Here is a 15,952-nt window from a genome sequence, read left to right on the forward strand (position 1 = left end):
CCGCAGGGCCCTAGTCTCTTGTGAAAGAACGTTCCACCAGATCGGAGCCACAGCCGAAAAAGCCCTGGCTCTGGTTGAGGCCAGCCGAACCTCCCTGTGGCCCTGGACCTCCAAGATGTTTTTGTTTGAAGACTGTAAGGTCCTCCATGGGACATACCAGGAGAGGTGGTTTAGCATTTTGGGGAGAATGTTGCCACTGCCTTTACTTAACTTTATGAGGTGGCCAAGGTGATTTTCTTGTCCTCCTTTGCTTTTTCAAAGAAAATGCCAAAGAATCCTGCCCTCCCTATCTTTCAGGAGGATTTCATTCGACAAATGGTTGAAAAACGAATTTTTGAAATTTTACCTCCAATTCCTCCATCGCAGCAGGTTGGGCTAGGTGACCCAGTTCTAGGATTCTATGAAATTTTCAGCACAGCTCTTGTGATATATACAGTCCCTTCTCTCAGATACATTTTCCAGGTGAACTCTTCCAGCCTGAGTCAACTGCATGTGTGTGCTGCAGCCTGGACTATGCACACATAGCCCTGACAATCATCAATTGCATGGGGGTGGCAGAGGGAGATCTAATTCCAGCCCCCACCCCCACCTCGCTTCTCTTTGTAAAGAGCTGATTGACGCTCGCAGGATTTTCCTAACAAAGCTACATTCACATGTCTCAGTAGCTGAATCTGGGAACATGGATCTGTGCACAATGCAAATATTTTTTGTCCTGGCACAAAAAAAAAGCATCAGTTTCTGTGCTGACTGGTTATGTGGATTGGACCCCGCCCCCCACTTACTTTCTCAGTGGATTGTGTTTCTGAACAATTATGCCTTTCTCTGCAACTTTGCAAAGAAATGGTGATAGCATATTCTGTACGGGAGCTTTGTGCTGGCTGCCAAAGAGACGAGGCAGTCTCCTTCAGAATAAAAACAGCAGCTTGTATCTTCGATAGCTGGACCAAAACCAATACAGAAAATCCAAGCCACAGGTACACCTTTTGCTTGCACATGGATATAACCTCCCTGGATCTTGGTCTTAGCTAAGCCATAATAATTTTAAATGTGATATATTTTGATTTGCTTTCTGGGTACTCGCAGCTGTGCTGAAGGAACATGCCTGTGGGCATTGGGCAACATTGCGTCACAGCAGGGGACTCTGTGCACTGATGCGCACTGATCATAGTGGCCCGCCGGAGACCTCTGAGTGTGCATGCCGGTGCTTGGTTCACTCATTTCCCCCACTCCAATCCAAACAGCTCCGTTTGCTGCTACTGAAGTAGGAGAAAACCCTTGGCAAGTGTGAAATTAGAGAAGAGTTTCTCAAACTTGGGTCTCCGGCTGTTTTGGGACTACAACACCCATCATTCCTAGCTAGCAGGACCAGTGGCCAGGGATGATGGGAGTTGTAGTCCAAAAACAGATGGACACCCAAGTTTGGAAAACCCTGAATTAGTGGGTTGGGGGGGGGCTGAGCCTCTTAATCCCCATTCCATCTCCCTTCTGCAGGTTTCTTCATGCATAAACTTACATGGGAGAAGGGAAACCTTGTAGGGAGAACCAAGGGGCATGGGAAGCTGCCATCTATTGAGTCAGACCATCAGCCCTCCATATTGTCTACACTGACTGGCAGCAACTCTCCAGATTTTCAGATGGGAGTCATTCCCAGTCCAACCTGGAGATGCTGGGGCTTGGACAAGGAAAATGCTATACTACTGAGCTACAGTGGTACCTCAGGTTAAGTATTTAATTCGTTCCGGATGTCCGTTCTTAACCTGAAACTGTTCTTAACCTGAAGCACCACTTTAGCTAATGGGGCTTCCTGCTGCCACTGTACCGCCACTGCATGATTTCTGTTCATATGTATATGTATATATATATATATGCTTTCGTAGATTTTCACGGGTATGAAGATGACGAGTGAGACCTCGTCGAAACGTCGCCTAGACACCCCAACTTTTACACGGGAAGACACCCGAGGACACCAAAACCTGCATTCCTGTACCCGTGAAAATCTACGAAAGCAAATATATATATATATATATATACATATGAACAGAAATCATGCAGTGGCGGTACAGTGGCAGCAGGAAGCCCCATTAGCTAAAGTAGATTTTCACGGGTACAGGAATGCAGGTTTTGGTGTCCTCGGGTGTCTTCCCGTGTAAAAGTTGGGGTGTCTAGGCGACGTTTCGACGAGGTCTCACTCGTCATCTTCAGGCTGGTGCTTTCGGCTTCTTGTTACTGGAACAGAGCGGGATCTCAATGTTTGAGTTCCTATAAATACTGTAGAGGGGGTGTGGTGTCTAGCCTCCAATGTTCTGGGCAGAGAGGAAGTTCCCAGGCTAGTGTGCCTTTTCTTCTTTTGTTCCTTAATTACTTGAGAGATACCTTGAGTGATTTCTTGAGTGATATCCTGAGTACCACTTAGGTGGGTCATTAGGTGTGGATTAGTTGCTAAAGTCTTTGTGTCTTGACCTCTTGAACTTTGTGAAGAGTTTTCCTGAGAAGATGGCTGTATTGCACTTAGTTGTGCTTTGGCTTGGCTTCGTGTATAGGGGCGAGCTGTGGTTTTGTGGCTTGTGTCAGCCAGATCTGTGTAGGGATTGCAGGGGGGTGCAGCATCCGGAGGTGCCACCATGGATTGGCTACTGGATGGTGTCAGTAATTCATCTGTGGAGAGGGTCTGGGTTTGGGTCTGGTGTGGTTGATTGGTGTTGGCGTTCTGTGTGCCTCTGGATCTGGTGTCAGTTTTTGTGGGGAGGAAAACCAAGGGATCTATGAAATACCCTGCAAAGTCTGCCCAGCCACGTACATTGGACAAACAAACAGACGAATAAATGCACGTATCGCAGAACACAAGAATGCCGTCAAAAAAGAAGAAAAAACTTCCTCTCTTTTCTAACACATGAAAGAAACAGGACACGAAATTAATTTTGCAGATTCCAAATTGCTCTTTAACACGGAACATCACCACAAGAGAATAATCATGGAAGCCATCGAGATAGAGAAACACCCTCACAACATGAACAAGCGTGACGACACATCCCGCTTGCCAGACATCTGGAAATTAGCCCTCCCCACAAAAACTGACACCAGATCCAGAGGCACACAGAACGCCAACACCAATCAACCACACCAGACCCAAACCCAGACCCTCTCCACAGATGAATTACTGACACCATCCAGTAGCCAATCCATGGTGGCACCTCCGGATGCTGCACCCCCCTGCAATCCCTACACAGATCTGGCTGACACAAGCCACAAAACCACAGCTCGCCCCTATACACGAAGCCAAGCCAAAGCACAACTAAGTGCAATACAGCCATCTTCTCAGGAAAACTCTTCACAAAGTTCAAGAGGTCAAGACACAAAGACTTTAGCAACTAATCCACACCTAATGACCCACCTAAGTGGTACTCAGGATATCACTCAAGAAATCACTCAAGGTATCTCTCAAGTAATTAAGGAACAAAAGAAGAAAAGGCACACTAGCCTGGGAACTTCCTCTCTGCCCAGAACATTGGAGGCTAGACACCACACCCCCTCTACAGTATTTATAGGAACTCAAACATTGAGATCCCGCTCTGTTCCAGTAACAAGAAGCCGAAAGCACCAGCCTGAAGATGACGAGTGAGACCTCGTCGAAACGTCGCCTAGACACCCCAACTTTTACACGGGAAGACACCCGAGGACACCAAAACCTGCATATATATATATATATATATATATAATCAAATACATATACATATATATTTCATATGTGTGTGTGTGTATATATATATATATATATGCCTAGGTAAGGAAAAAGGTAAAGGACCCCTGGACAGTTAAGTTCAGTCAAAGGTTACTGTGGAGTGCGACACTCATCTGGCTTTCAGGTCAAGGGAGCTGGTGTTTGTCCACAGACAGCTTTCCAGGGCATGTGGCCAACATGACTAAACCACTTCTGGCACAATGGAACACTGTGATGGAAACCAGAGCACACAGAAACACCGTTTACCTTCCTGCCACAGCTGTACCTATTTATCTACTTGCACTGGTGTGCTTTCGACCTGCTCACTTGGCAGGAGCTTGGATAGAGTAACGAGAGCTTACCCCGTCGTGAGGATTTGAACCGCCAACCTTCTGACTGGCAAGCACAAGAGGCTGAGTGGTTTAGACCCCAGCGCCACCCACATCCCATGTATATGCCTATGTCATGGGTAGAGCCTGCATCCTGTGCATATTCACTCTGCCCACATCACAGCACCCCAAAAGGGCTCTCGTCTTTCTTCACCTTGTTTGCAATCCAGCCGCTTGACTTCTTAATTGCACACTGTGTTCTCCCTTCCCTACTGTGATTGTTTCCAAAGCCCTGGCTTTTTCGAAATGTAGAAGGATCTAAAAACATATATAATGAAGGATTAAGATGTCCCCAAATTGCATTCCCACTTGAGATTGTTTATGCACGGCGGATAACGTCATCCTCAAGCCTAGGCTTGTATGGCATGAAAGGCGGAAATTAGATAATAACAGAAGTAATTTCCAGGCATAAGAATGGATTTCAATTTCTCAGGCTTGACACAAAGGAGTTGACTGCAGAAGTCGGTCCGCTTGTTTGTAGCACAGTACCTAATAAAAGAACCTGAATATGCCAGACGTATATATAGATAAAAACAGGCTTGGAAATATTTTGTGGTGGGAAAGACATGCTGATGTAATGTTTGTCTAATGTGCTTTAAAAGTATGTTTCGTGTTGTGATGGGAAGTATAAGCACTTAAAACTTATTTCCCAGAGAAAATGTATATTTAATCCCTGTTTTTTTGTATCAACATTTCACAACTTCGACTGATTTACCGTATAGTTTTATCCTGATCTGTTTATGTTCAGCCACACACACACACACACACAAAACAGACAAAGAGAGAGACAGAATAAAGCAGGACTGGCTTACTTAACTGAAAGGTATTGAGCATATTAAGGGCTAAAGAAGCTACACTAGTGATAGATCAATTTTAAAGATTTCCTAATTTAGATTCTTATCATCAGAGCCATTCCATTGAGAATTTTGTTTCCTGCCCCAGAGCCAGAAGATCTATACAGCCTTCAATCCCTCTTGCTATAGTTCTGGTAATGAACATATCTTCACTTAATCAGGTTTCTCGTGTTTTCTCATGCTCAGTCCCTTTGTTTAGTCCTGCTGCTGATTTCACTGGATTTGTTGTCCTAAGTCTGAATCAGGAGTTACTCTTGAACATGTTTGTATACTTCATTTGTCTCAGAGAATCGGGTTCTGCCACTTTTCGCTTGTCTGAGCAATGGGGGAATACTCTGAAAGAAGGTAATAAAAGATGAATTGAAGATTCTGCTAAGTCTCTCTGCGCCTGATTTTGGGAGCACATTTCTGCTGTGGTGGATCTGCAGGTTTCACCCTAAATTCCAGGGTTGTTATTTTGCTTTTGTTTTAAATGCTTCCATGTTACATAAATGGTAAAACATTTCAGTGCAGCAGTGCAAGCAAACTTTTAAAAAGCTTGTGCTCCTCAAAATAATTTATGTGCTTCAGCACAAAAATACTATGCAAGCTAGAGAGATTTTGTGTGTGTGTGTTCTGAGAAGCTTTAATTGCATATGCCCATTCTTACTGTTAAACTTGGTGCCCATCAAATTTTGCTGGATACACTCTGCTTTCCTCCTTTCTTGGTTTTCATAGGGTGGGCTATTATTGCATGGCCAGGCGGAGACCCCAGGTGACCCCCATGAGGAATAATGACTCATGACAACGTGTTATGGAATTAAAATTGGCCACAACTTTATTAAACTTTCAGATGTAGGGAGACCTACAGAAATTTCTCTGTCACTTCGTCCTGTGCTTCATTGTTTTGCAACTTTTAAGAACAGCTGCAAAAGTCGCTCTGTCCCAGTAAATATGGTGGTACCTTGGTTCTTGAACGGCTTGGCTCCCTAACAAATCAGCTCCTGAACGCCGCAAACCCAGAAGTGAGTGTTCTGGTTTGTGAACATTTTTTGGAAGCTGAACATCCGACGCAGCTTCCAAAGCTTTCGATTGAGTTCAGGAAGCTCCTGCAGCCAATCGGAAGCTGCACCTTGGTTTTCAAATGGTTTTGGGAGTTGAACGGACTCCTGGAACAGATTAAGTTTGACAACCAGGTACCACTGTAACCTGTTGCCACCAGTTTTTCTCTCAGCCTGGGAAGAGCTGTCTGTCGAACAGCAGATGACTCAATAAAGAACCTTATCAGTTCCTTGGCAGTTCAATAAAGTGCTCATTTACTGTTTCCTTTGCTTTTGTTTTACTTGAATCCATAAAGCTAAAATAGTCTTGATCCGCAGAAGCCGTCTTCCTGTTCTCCTGCTGTTTTGTCCCTTGCTTCAGTTCACACGACACACAGTGGTGGTGTGTGTTAACCTGACACTCCACTCGCTTCCGATGTCGAAGCAGAGGTCGAACCCATGCAAAGAGATGAAATCACTGTGTGGTTTTGTGTCCAAGGCAAAATGCAGGATAATAGATGGGTTGGCTTGCTGGAGTTGGCAGCATATCAAGGAGCAAGAGGCAGCACACAAGAGCAATCTCAGCCTCTCTGCAAAGAGTACCTAGGATTAATATCTGCATTAAAGATTTTCAGCTTCTTTTTATGCATGTTCAGTGGGGATAGTTACTTGGCTGACCCTTTTCAACAGAAGATGCTTACACACCTGGCAGCACAATTAGAGGTGAGCAGAAGCAAAATGATGGTTTTTCCTCCTCCCCACCCCACCCACGCCGTCAGCACAATGCATGCTAGAGAACAATTAGTCCCTGACTCCCAATTCATCAATAACACCTATGCAGTGCTCACCTTGAAAGGATATCAGGCTTCGAAGCCATAGCTTCAAGCTAGCCCTTTCCTCTAATTTACCATGGTGAAATGAGTAAGCAGAGAACATTTGTAGAACATGCTGTCAAATGTATATGACTGATTGTTCAGTCAATTTGCATTTGGCATGCTATGGTATGAGCACACACAGAGAGACACCTTTATTCCTTTGATGGAATCTGATCAATCAATGGGATCTAAGTTGCAGTGTGTGACAAATATAAGTAACTCTCTCTGAGCAGGGCTGTCAGCACAACATTTAACACACTTGCCTGGTCTGATGAGTGGTGCACCTGCAGGCTCCTTCCTCCCCCAATCCTTTCCTTCTTTCTCTTGTGCACCAAGCTTCAGCAAAGGTATATTAGTTTTTTAAACCACGGTTTCCCATGCCACCAGAAACGCTGGCTTGAAGGATCTCTCTCAACCAAGATATGAAACCAGGAAGCAATCCGGACACAAACCATACTATTCACATTTCCAGTTGATGTCCTGGCCTTCTCTTTAATGACCAGAGTCGCCCCCCCCCCCCATCAAAATACAGCACAGAGACTTGGGTCTATTGCACAAATGCACTCATTCATTACATAATCTTTTCCAAAGACTATCAGGCTGTTTCAGGACCCCAGAACCAGTCAATTTTGCTGCATCTTAGGGCTGCTATATGTTCCGGAATTTCCTGGTGTCTGAGCCATATTTTTTGAAATCAGTAAAGAAGTTTGGGAAAGCCTGGGTGTATGGCAGTGCATTTTGGAAGTGTTGATTTTCTGGTGAATTTCCAAAAACTTTACTTTTGGGGGATACTTTTTTTGGGGGGGGGAGCTCCAAAAGTTTGCCCAGTAAAGCTCAACAACTTTTGTGCCTGGGTTTTCACTTTTGAAATATGGCAACCCTATCACAGCAGTCAGGAGAGCATGAGACCATCTCAGGGTTGTGGGTTTGAGCCCCATGCTGGGCAAAAGATTCCTGTGTTGTAGGGTCTAGATGACTTTCGTGGCCCCTTTCAACTCTATGATTCGATGATCATCTATGTTGGAGATGTATGGAATACTGGGGCAATTGCACAAAATCAGTATTCGCCAAGGAAAAGCTGGCAGGTTTCTAGCTTGCATTTACTGAAGAAGGTAGCACATTTGTACAGCAAGCACAAGTGCACAGGTACAGATACAGCATGTGTGTGTTCAGACAACTACCTAAATATGCTTATAGTTGTGGTCCTTTCTTAAATCCAAATGGTGTCTCATCACTTCATTCTGGAGTGTTGGGGAAACTACAGCAGTTGCTGTTCTCAAACTACTTTTCAATGTTTGATGTTTTATATGTGCTGGAAGCTGCCCAGAGTGGCTGGGGAAACCCAGTCAGATGGGTGAAGTATTTACTACTACTACTACTACTACTACTACTACTATTATTATTATTATTATTATTATTATTATTATTATTATTATTTCAAGGCAGTAACTTGTATAGGCACTAGGACACATTAAAAAAGAATGGGAATCACCTCTGCTATCTCGCGTTCACTCTAGAGTGGTTTACTGCTACCACCTAGTGGAAACATGCTAAATGTTCACGGAGAATATATAGAATCTACAATCCAGGGCAATGTTCAAAGCAAACGTTTATGAATTAAATATCACACCAGAGTCGGGAGAACAAAGGCAGTTTGGTGCATAATTCAGCCTGGGACTCTGAGTTCTCTCTTGTCACAGTTCTATTGCCCAGTTGACGAGCCAGTGGAATTGGCAGCAGCTTACAAACCAGCTGTCCTGATTCAGCTTGGAGGGTGATGATTTTCAGAGCCCCATTCTACGAATGACTCCACTTTCCAACTCTCTGGAGCTAAGGGCCCAAATAGGCACCACAAAGCAGGTGTCCATGTCTCTGCTTTGTTTATTGGGCAAGAGCTTCAATTTCACTCTCTCTTCCCCTCCCTTACTGCCTTACTGTGCTTTATTGCTTTTATATATATATCCTGCCACCCGCCCTGAAGAGAACCTGCTTTTTATAGTTCATTGTACTGTAGCTTTTTTTGGGGGGGGGGGTGGCGGCAGTGAAAATAATGATTCAGCAAAAGGCTGATGGCTGTGCCATCCCATTTCTTGTCCTCACCCAAAGTATATGAGCAAATCCAAATCTTGTTTCTATGTTGAAAAAATAAAGCCAATGGGATAATGATTAGAGAGCAATACGAATTCCGCTTATTCCCCATAAACATCTGGCACAAGCTTTCTTTGAGGGCTGATCTAGCCCTTTTACAGTGATTTGCAGTGTTGTCTCTGGCAAGACATTTCTCCTTGGTGTGTGAGGTGGATGGACCTATAGCCTCATTCATCTCTATCTTTAATCACAATGGTAGGGCTGCCATACACCTGGGTTTTCTGGGACATGTACAGATTTGTCCGTCGCAAATAGTGTCCTTGCAAATAGTGTCCTTGCAAATAGTGTGCTGGCAGAATTTCCGTAAAGGATACAATGTCTGGTAAAACCGAATGTATGGCAGCCTTTCCTGGAAGTTTTTTTTTGTGTGTGTGCATTTCCTTTCAGAAAGTTCCCAAATCTCAAATTTTGGGAGGATTTTTCAAAAAAAACAAAAACCGCAAAAAACTTAGCAACTTAACTGGGAGTGGCCGCCAAGACTACACACCGATCCTGAAAGACTTACATTGGCTCCCAGTACGTTTCTGAGCACAATTCAAAGTGTTGGTGCTGACCTTTAAGGTCCTAAATGGCCCTGGCCATACCTGAAGGAGCATCTCCACCCCCATCGTTCAGCCCGGACACTGAGATCCAGCTCCAAGGGCCTTCTCTGACGGCTCCCTCACTGCGAGAATCAAGGTTACAGGGAACCAGGCAGAGGGCCTTCTTGGTACTGGCACCTGCCCTGTGGAACGCCCTCCTATCAGATGTCAAGGAAATAAACAACTATCTGACTTTTAGAAGACATCTGAAGGAAGCCCTGTTTAGGGAAGTTTTTAATGTCTGATGTTTTATTGTATTTTTAATTTTCTGTTGGGAGCTGCCCAGAGTAGCTGGGTAGGCCCAGCCAGATGGGTGGGGTATGAATAATAAATTATTGTTATTATTATTTTCACTTTGGCAACCCTACCAAAATGTCTGGGCTTTTTTGTTTTCTGTTTTTGTCCCCACTGGTGGTTTGGCAACATGCGCTCTTCCATTTCGCCAAGCAGATCTTTACAAAAGGGAAAGGGACTGAGAGCTGTGAGGCTCAACCTCCTTCCGAGCTGGCGGAAGGACACAGGGAGGATCGTGGGCTCTGCAAAGCTGTTTACATCAGAGAGCTCCCATGTGCAGCTCTCTCCAGTCATGGATGGCTGATGGTGGTCTCCCTCCCTTTTGGGGGGAAGGGGAAGGAAGAAGACAGTGGGAGACCCAGCTCCTCTTCATGTGTCTCCATGAAGGAGCATTGTCTGGATGCAGCACTGCGAGGGTTGAAGGAGCCATGTCTTTTCCCTTCACCCTCGCTTCCCCTCAAGGAGGATGAGGAGGGCGGCTGGTGGTTCTGATTCACAGAGCTCTTTCTGCAGGGAGAACAGCCTGGAGCTGGTTTTTGACTTTTAAAGTCCTATACGGCCTAGGACCCACATACCTACGGGACCGCCTCTCCTGGTATGCCCCGTGGAGGACCTTAAGTTCCACAAATGACAACATTTTGGAAGTCCCAGGTCGCAAGGTGGTTAGATTGGTCTCAACTAGGGCCAGGGCCTTTTCAGTACTGGCCCCGATTTGGTGGAACACTCTGTCACAAGAGACTAGGGCCCTGCGGGACTTGACATCTTTCCGCATGGCCTGCAAGACAGAGCTGTTCCGCCTGGCCTTTGGTTTGGACTCAGTCTGACCCAGGCCCTGAAATGGAAACAATTAGGAATGGGTGAGTCACAGACCGCTACCCTCAAAACTTGTTCACGTGGCTCAAAAGGGCCTGATTCTCTCTCACAAACTCTATTAGCCTATCCTAGAGCTGAGACCAAGGCATCAGGTAGTGGCTCCTTTGTGACTGGAGAGATTCTCCCAGACTGCTCTTCCTTTCTCATGTTCCTTTGAACATGAAAGAAGACTCTGCTAGTAGCTCGGTGCTCCAGGATCCATTTCTGCCTGGAATCTTGGGAGTTGAACTACAACTCCCAAGGATTATGGGTGAAAGAGTTGCAACCAGCTTTCTCCTCAGTGATCCCAGATGGAAGGATATACTGCAGGATCAGTGTGAAGCTGTGAGGAGAACCACTGGTGTGGAAGTTGGGTTTTATTATTAGATAGGAAGTAGGAAAATGCCTTACCTTTCCCTCCACATTTGACCAACGGGCAAATCTGAAAGTTATGGTTTCTCTCATTCTTATTCTTCCAGGTTTTCAGTTCAATTCTCCACATTTCTACATTAGTTTGTTGTTGGGTTTGTGTTTTTTTTAAAAAAACCCCTCACAAAATTCATCAGCTTTTCATTGCAAATTTCTCCTAATATACACATTTTTGCCTGCAGTTATGCTTCCTAGATATATATATTTCCACAAATAACGCCCCTTTGTGCTATTTTAATGAATACATATGTTTTTAATGAAGGCTTTACTCAGGGATATGAATTTTTGCAAAATTTGGAGAAGCGCAAATTTCGAAAGATGGCTGTCTTTGGCTTTGTGGATTGTTTCAGAAAGTGAAACCCTCTGGCAGGTATAATGGGCTATGGGGTTGCTTGTGCGTAAGGCGCAAACTGCTCCGAGCTGAGTAGTTTGGACAACACTTTGCCCCCAGGCTGGACAGCCAGTACACCGTGACTGTCTCAATCACTGGAACAATCCGTCAGTGGGCGTTTCCTGAATTTCTTCCAACATAAGAGTTCTTTCACACCCAATCGTCGTCTCCCTTCTCTGCGCAAAAGCTGTCTGCGTAGAGTGGGCGTCCCCAGAGGAGGTCCTGTGCTCTCCCCGCTGGTTTCACTGACAGAGTCCTGGAGCCTTCTCTCCACAGCTCCCTCGGACTCCCCTTTCTCCCTGGTGTCACCTCTATTTCCTTCCCCAGCGGAAGCGTCCTCTCTCCCTCTGCTGGTTCCCTCTCCAGCATCATCATTTGGGAGCCTCAGCGCCACCCTTGGCTCCGATGGCAGTTCCCTGACAGCAGGGTTTAAATAAACATATATAATGTAATTAGAGAAAACAAGAAAGATAACAATGTGATAATATACTACTATATATAAGCAGCAGAATGAAACAAGTGGTTTAACAAACCAGAAACAGAAATGGAGGGAAGCCAAGGGGGAGAGGGGAATTTATAGAACAATTGTTTGGTTAAGTTGAATTATGCATGATATATGTATGAAAACCAATAAAAACTGATTTTAAAAAGAAAGGAAGGAAGGAAGGAAGGAAGGAAGGAAGGAAGAAAGAAAGTAAGTGTGAATTAGTTCCCTTTCCCTTTAAATGTGACTTCTCCTCAATCCCTTCCTCCTTCCCCATGTTTATCTGGTGGAAAGGCAGCCTGTTTCTCATCTCACCTACCTGTATTTGCCAGGCAGCTCCTTCAGTTGCACATCTCTAGCAGAAGAGCCCTGCTACCCAGGGCATCCCTTAAAAGATGGGTCGAGGAGATGCAAATGGTCTTTGCATACCTTTAAAAGTAAAGTGAGAGTGGAGTTTTGCCTGCCTGCCTGGCTTCCTAACCTTAGGCAATAAGATCAGTAGCTTTGACGGTGGCTATTTCTGGAGGAGAGAGAGGGGGGCGGGAAAGATAGTTGCTATTAATGATTCTCCCTCTCTCCTGGAAGCATTAGTCTTGGCAGGTGAGTTACAGCACAATAAAGTCTATGGTGACCTTTCCTTATTCCACTCTGGCTACAAGTGGATAAAGTTACCCACCTCTTTCAATCCTCATATATTGTGTAGTGCGCCTGGCTGTCATAAAGTGTGCTGGCTTCCTACCCAGAGGGAGCTATATTTCATCTGCAAGTGCAGTGATCCCTACACCGCTATTATTGCACTGCACACGACACCGTCTGTGTAAGGTACCTGAGGGGGCTGATTCTTCTAGAGGAACGGCTTCACACAATTGAAAGACAGCTTCCTAATGGGTTGCAGCAGAAGGCTATATTAGCCTCGCTTGATTATATTCAGAGCTTAATTCAATACAGATATTTTTTAAAACGTGAAGAGGGCCAGTAATAACATCTCTGCACGGGTATCGCCAGTCTCCCATTCCTCCAATTTTGGAGACGGGGCTGGATTCCTTAAGGGGTGCATTTAATTATTTTAATTCACACCAAGGTTATGAGTGCAAAAATGCCCTTGCCTACTTCAACTCATGCCTTTGACTTGCAAGTGTATATTTCTTTATCACTCTTGAATGTGTGTATAATTGTTGTAGTTTAGTCATTTAGTCGTGTCCGACTCTTTGTGACCCCAAGGACCAGAGCACACCAGGCACTCCTGTCTTCCACTGCCTCCTGCATTTGGTCAGACTCATGTTTGTAGCTTCGAGAACACTGTCCAACCATCTCATCCTCTGTCGTCCCCTTCTCCTTGTGCCCTCCATCTTTCCCAACATCAGGGTCTTTTCCAGGGAGTCTTCTCTTCTCATGAGGTGGCCAAAGTATTGGAGTCTCAGCTTCAGGATCTGCCCTTCCAGTGAGCACTCAGGGCTGATTTCCTTAAGAATGGAGAGGTTTAATCTTCTTGCAGTCCACGGGACTCTCAAGAGTTTCCTTCAACACCTGCTAGCAGAGGTATGTTCATGGGCTGCTACAGTTGAATATGTCTCCCTCGGGAGGTGGTGGACTCTCCTTCCCTGGAGGTTTTTAAGCAGAGGTTGGAAGGCTATCTGTCACGGATGCTTTAGCTGAGATTCCTGCATTGTAGGGGGTGGACTGGATGACCCTTGAGCTGCCTTACAACTCTATGTACATATCAATGTAGCTTATGTTCTGCAAGTAACAATATGTTCCTGGCTGTCTCTGGAAACCTCTCCCTCCCAACCTGATGATAATTAAAGCAGAAGATGGAGACAGCGTTGTTTGTCTAGACTAAATCCTGTCCTTCCGTATGCAACAACAGCAGCAAGGATACTCATTGCCAAGAATTGGAAGACTCAAGATCTACCCACACTGGAAGAATGGCAGATGCAGCTGATAGACTATATGCAACTGGCAGAGATGACCGGCAGAATCCGAGACCTGGGAGAAGAAAGGATGGAAGAAGATTGGAAGAAATTTAAAACTTATTTACAAAAATATTGTAATTTGATTGAATGTTAAGAAGGATGCTTGATCATAAATAATTGGCCACCACTAAACTAGATTGAAATTAGATGATAAATGAGATTAAGGAAAAGACAAATCCTTTGGGAGAACTATCAGATTATATTTAAACGAGTGGATATAAGATTGTAAACAAGATGATAATTTGCTTGAAAAAACTTTTTAACAATGTAAGTGGGAGCAGGAGACGTGAGGAAGTCCAAACAAGTTATGAAATTTTGTGTATGATATAAGCAATGTTGTTTGTTATTTATGCTTTTCTCTTATAAAAATTCTTAATAAATATATTTTTTTAAAAAAATAAATAAATCCTGTCCTTCCCCACATTTGCCCTGTCCTGTTTTTCGACTTCCATCCCTGGCTGCCATTACACATCCCTCCTCCCCCAATTGAAGGCTGATTTGGAGTTTTCACACCCTTGGCTTGCTCAATGCAGGGGATCTGTTAGCTGTTGTGAGGCGAAATTTGTACCTCACAGGTTTCAAGGTGGAGAGCTGGAATAACAACCCAGAAACAACCATACTCGCCTTTATTGTTTTCTGTTTGGCTTTACAGTTTTATTCTTACTAGGTTTAATTATTACATGTGCCTTTTCGAAATTGGAAAATCTCCCTTCAATTGCTGTGTCCATTTTAAAAAAGTTTTCTGATGATACAAATGTCTTGGATTAGGTCTATTGCTTGTGAGCATTACATTTTTTCCAATCTCTTTTTTTGCAGCAAAAGGCAGGCGAGTCATATAGCCAGGGAGAACACACAGGGATGCCAGAGAATTCCGATGAAAACAGGAGCAGGGAATGTCGGTGTTCACTTATTTGTCCCACGTCTGAAATAGAAATCAATCTGGGGACTATGATCCATTGTTGATGCTCTCAGTCCTCAAGCAATACATAATTGATTAACTCTTCCCCCCCCCCGCCGCTTTGCATGGAAATGAATAGGGTAGAATAGCATAATGGTAACCTAATTTATGTAATTAATCATGCAATTTTGCCACAGGCAAGCAGCAAGACAATTAATGCACTTTTGGGTAGTATATGAACTGCAGTGGAAGAGAAACAGAGCTGCGTGCAGCAAGAACAGGGTGGAACAGAAAATGATGCTTTCTTGTATCCCTAAGGCCATGTGTTTTCTCAACACTTGGAAGATTTACAGCTCCGCATATGTGAACTGATTTCATGAAAAACTTTGTATCTGAGGTGTAGCGTCAGCCCAATACATCTTGCTGCCTGAGGCAAAGGACCCTGGTGGTAGTACAGAGCCTTCTGCCAAACTTGGAGCAGGATAGTTTGTGGGACACAAGGCAGGCCACACAGCTCCTTCCGCTAATAACTCGCCACTCTTCCCCACCCCCCAGCATCTGCTGCCTGAGGCAAGTGTCAGACTGGCCTAATGGTAGGGCCAGGGAGGAGAAATATCTGTAGCATAGGAATGAAGGAGACGTGTTCAGCTTGAAAGCAAATCTACCTAATTCGCAATTCCCGAAACAATGGGCAGATTGAAACATGGCCATCCTTTGAAAATTACACTTCTCTACGTTTTGTGATGAGCACTCCAACAAAATAATAATAATGATGATGATGATGATGATGATGATGATGATGCATAGGGCGGGGTGGGTGGGATGCATGCCATAATGCAAAGCAACTGTGCAAAAATGTGTTATATCAGAGGAAATTGCTTACAAAAATGTGTATATTAGGTAAAACTGCAAACAAAAGGGATGTGTTAGTTGACACCTGTACAAAACTGTATACACATATTTGTACTGACTTTTTAAAAAATTGCAAATTGATGAAGAAATGGAGCAAAGTGGAAAAATAGGAAAAAATACATAACTGAGAGAAGC

The sequence above is a fragment of the Podarcis gaigeae genome (genome assembly GCF_964106915.1).
Source record: "Podarcis gaigeae genome assembly, chromosome: 3".
Classification (NCBI taxonomy): domain Eukaryota; kingdom Metazoa; phylum Chordata; class Lepidosauria; order Squamata; family Lacertidae; genus Podarcis; species Podarcis gaigeae.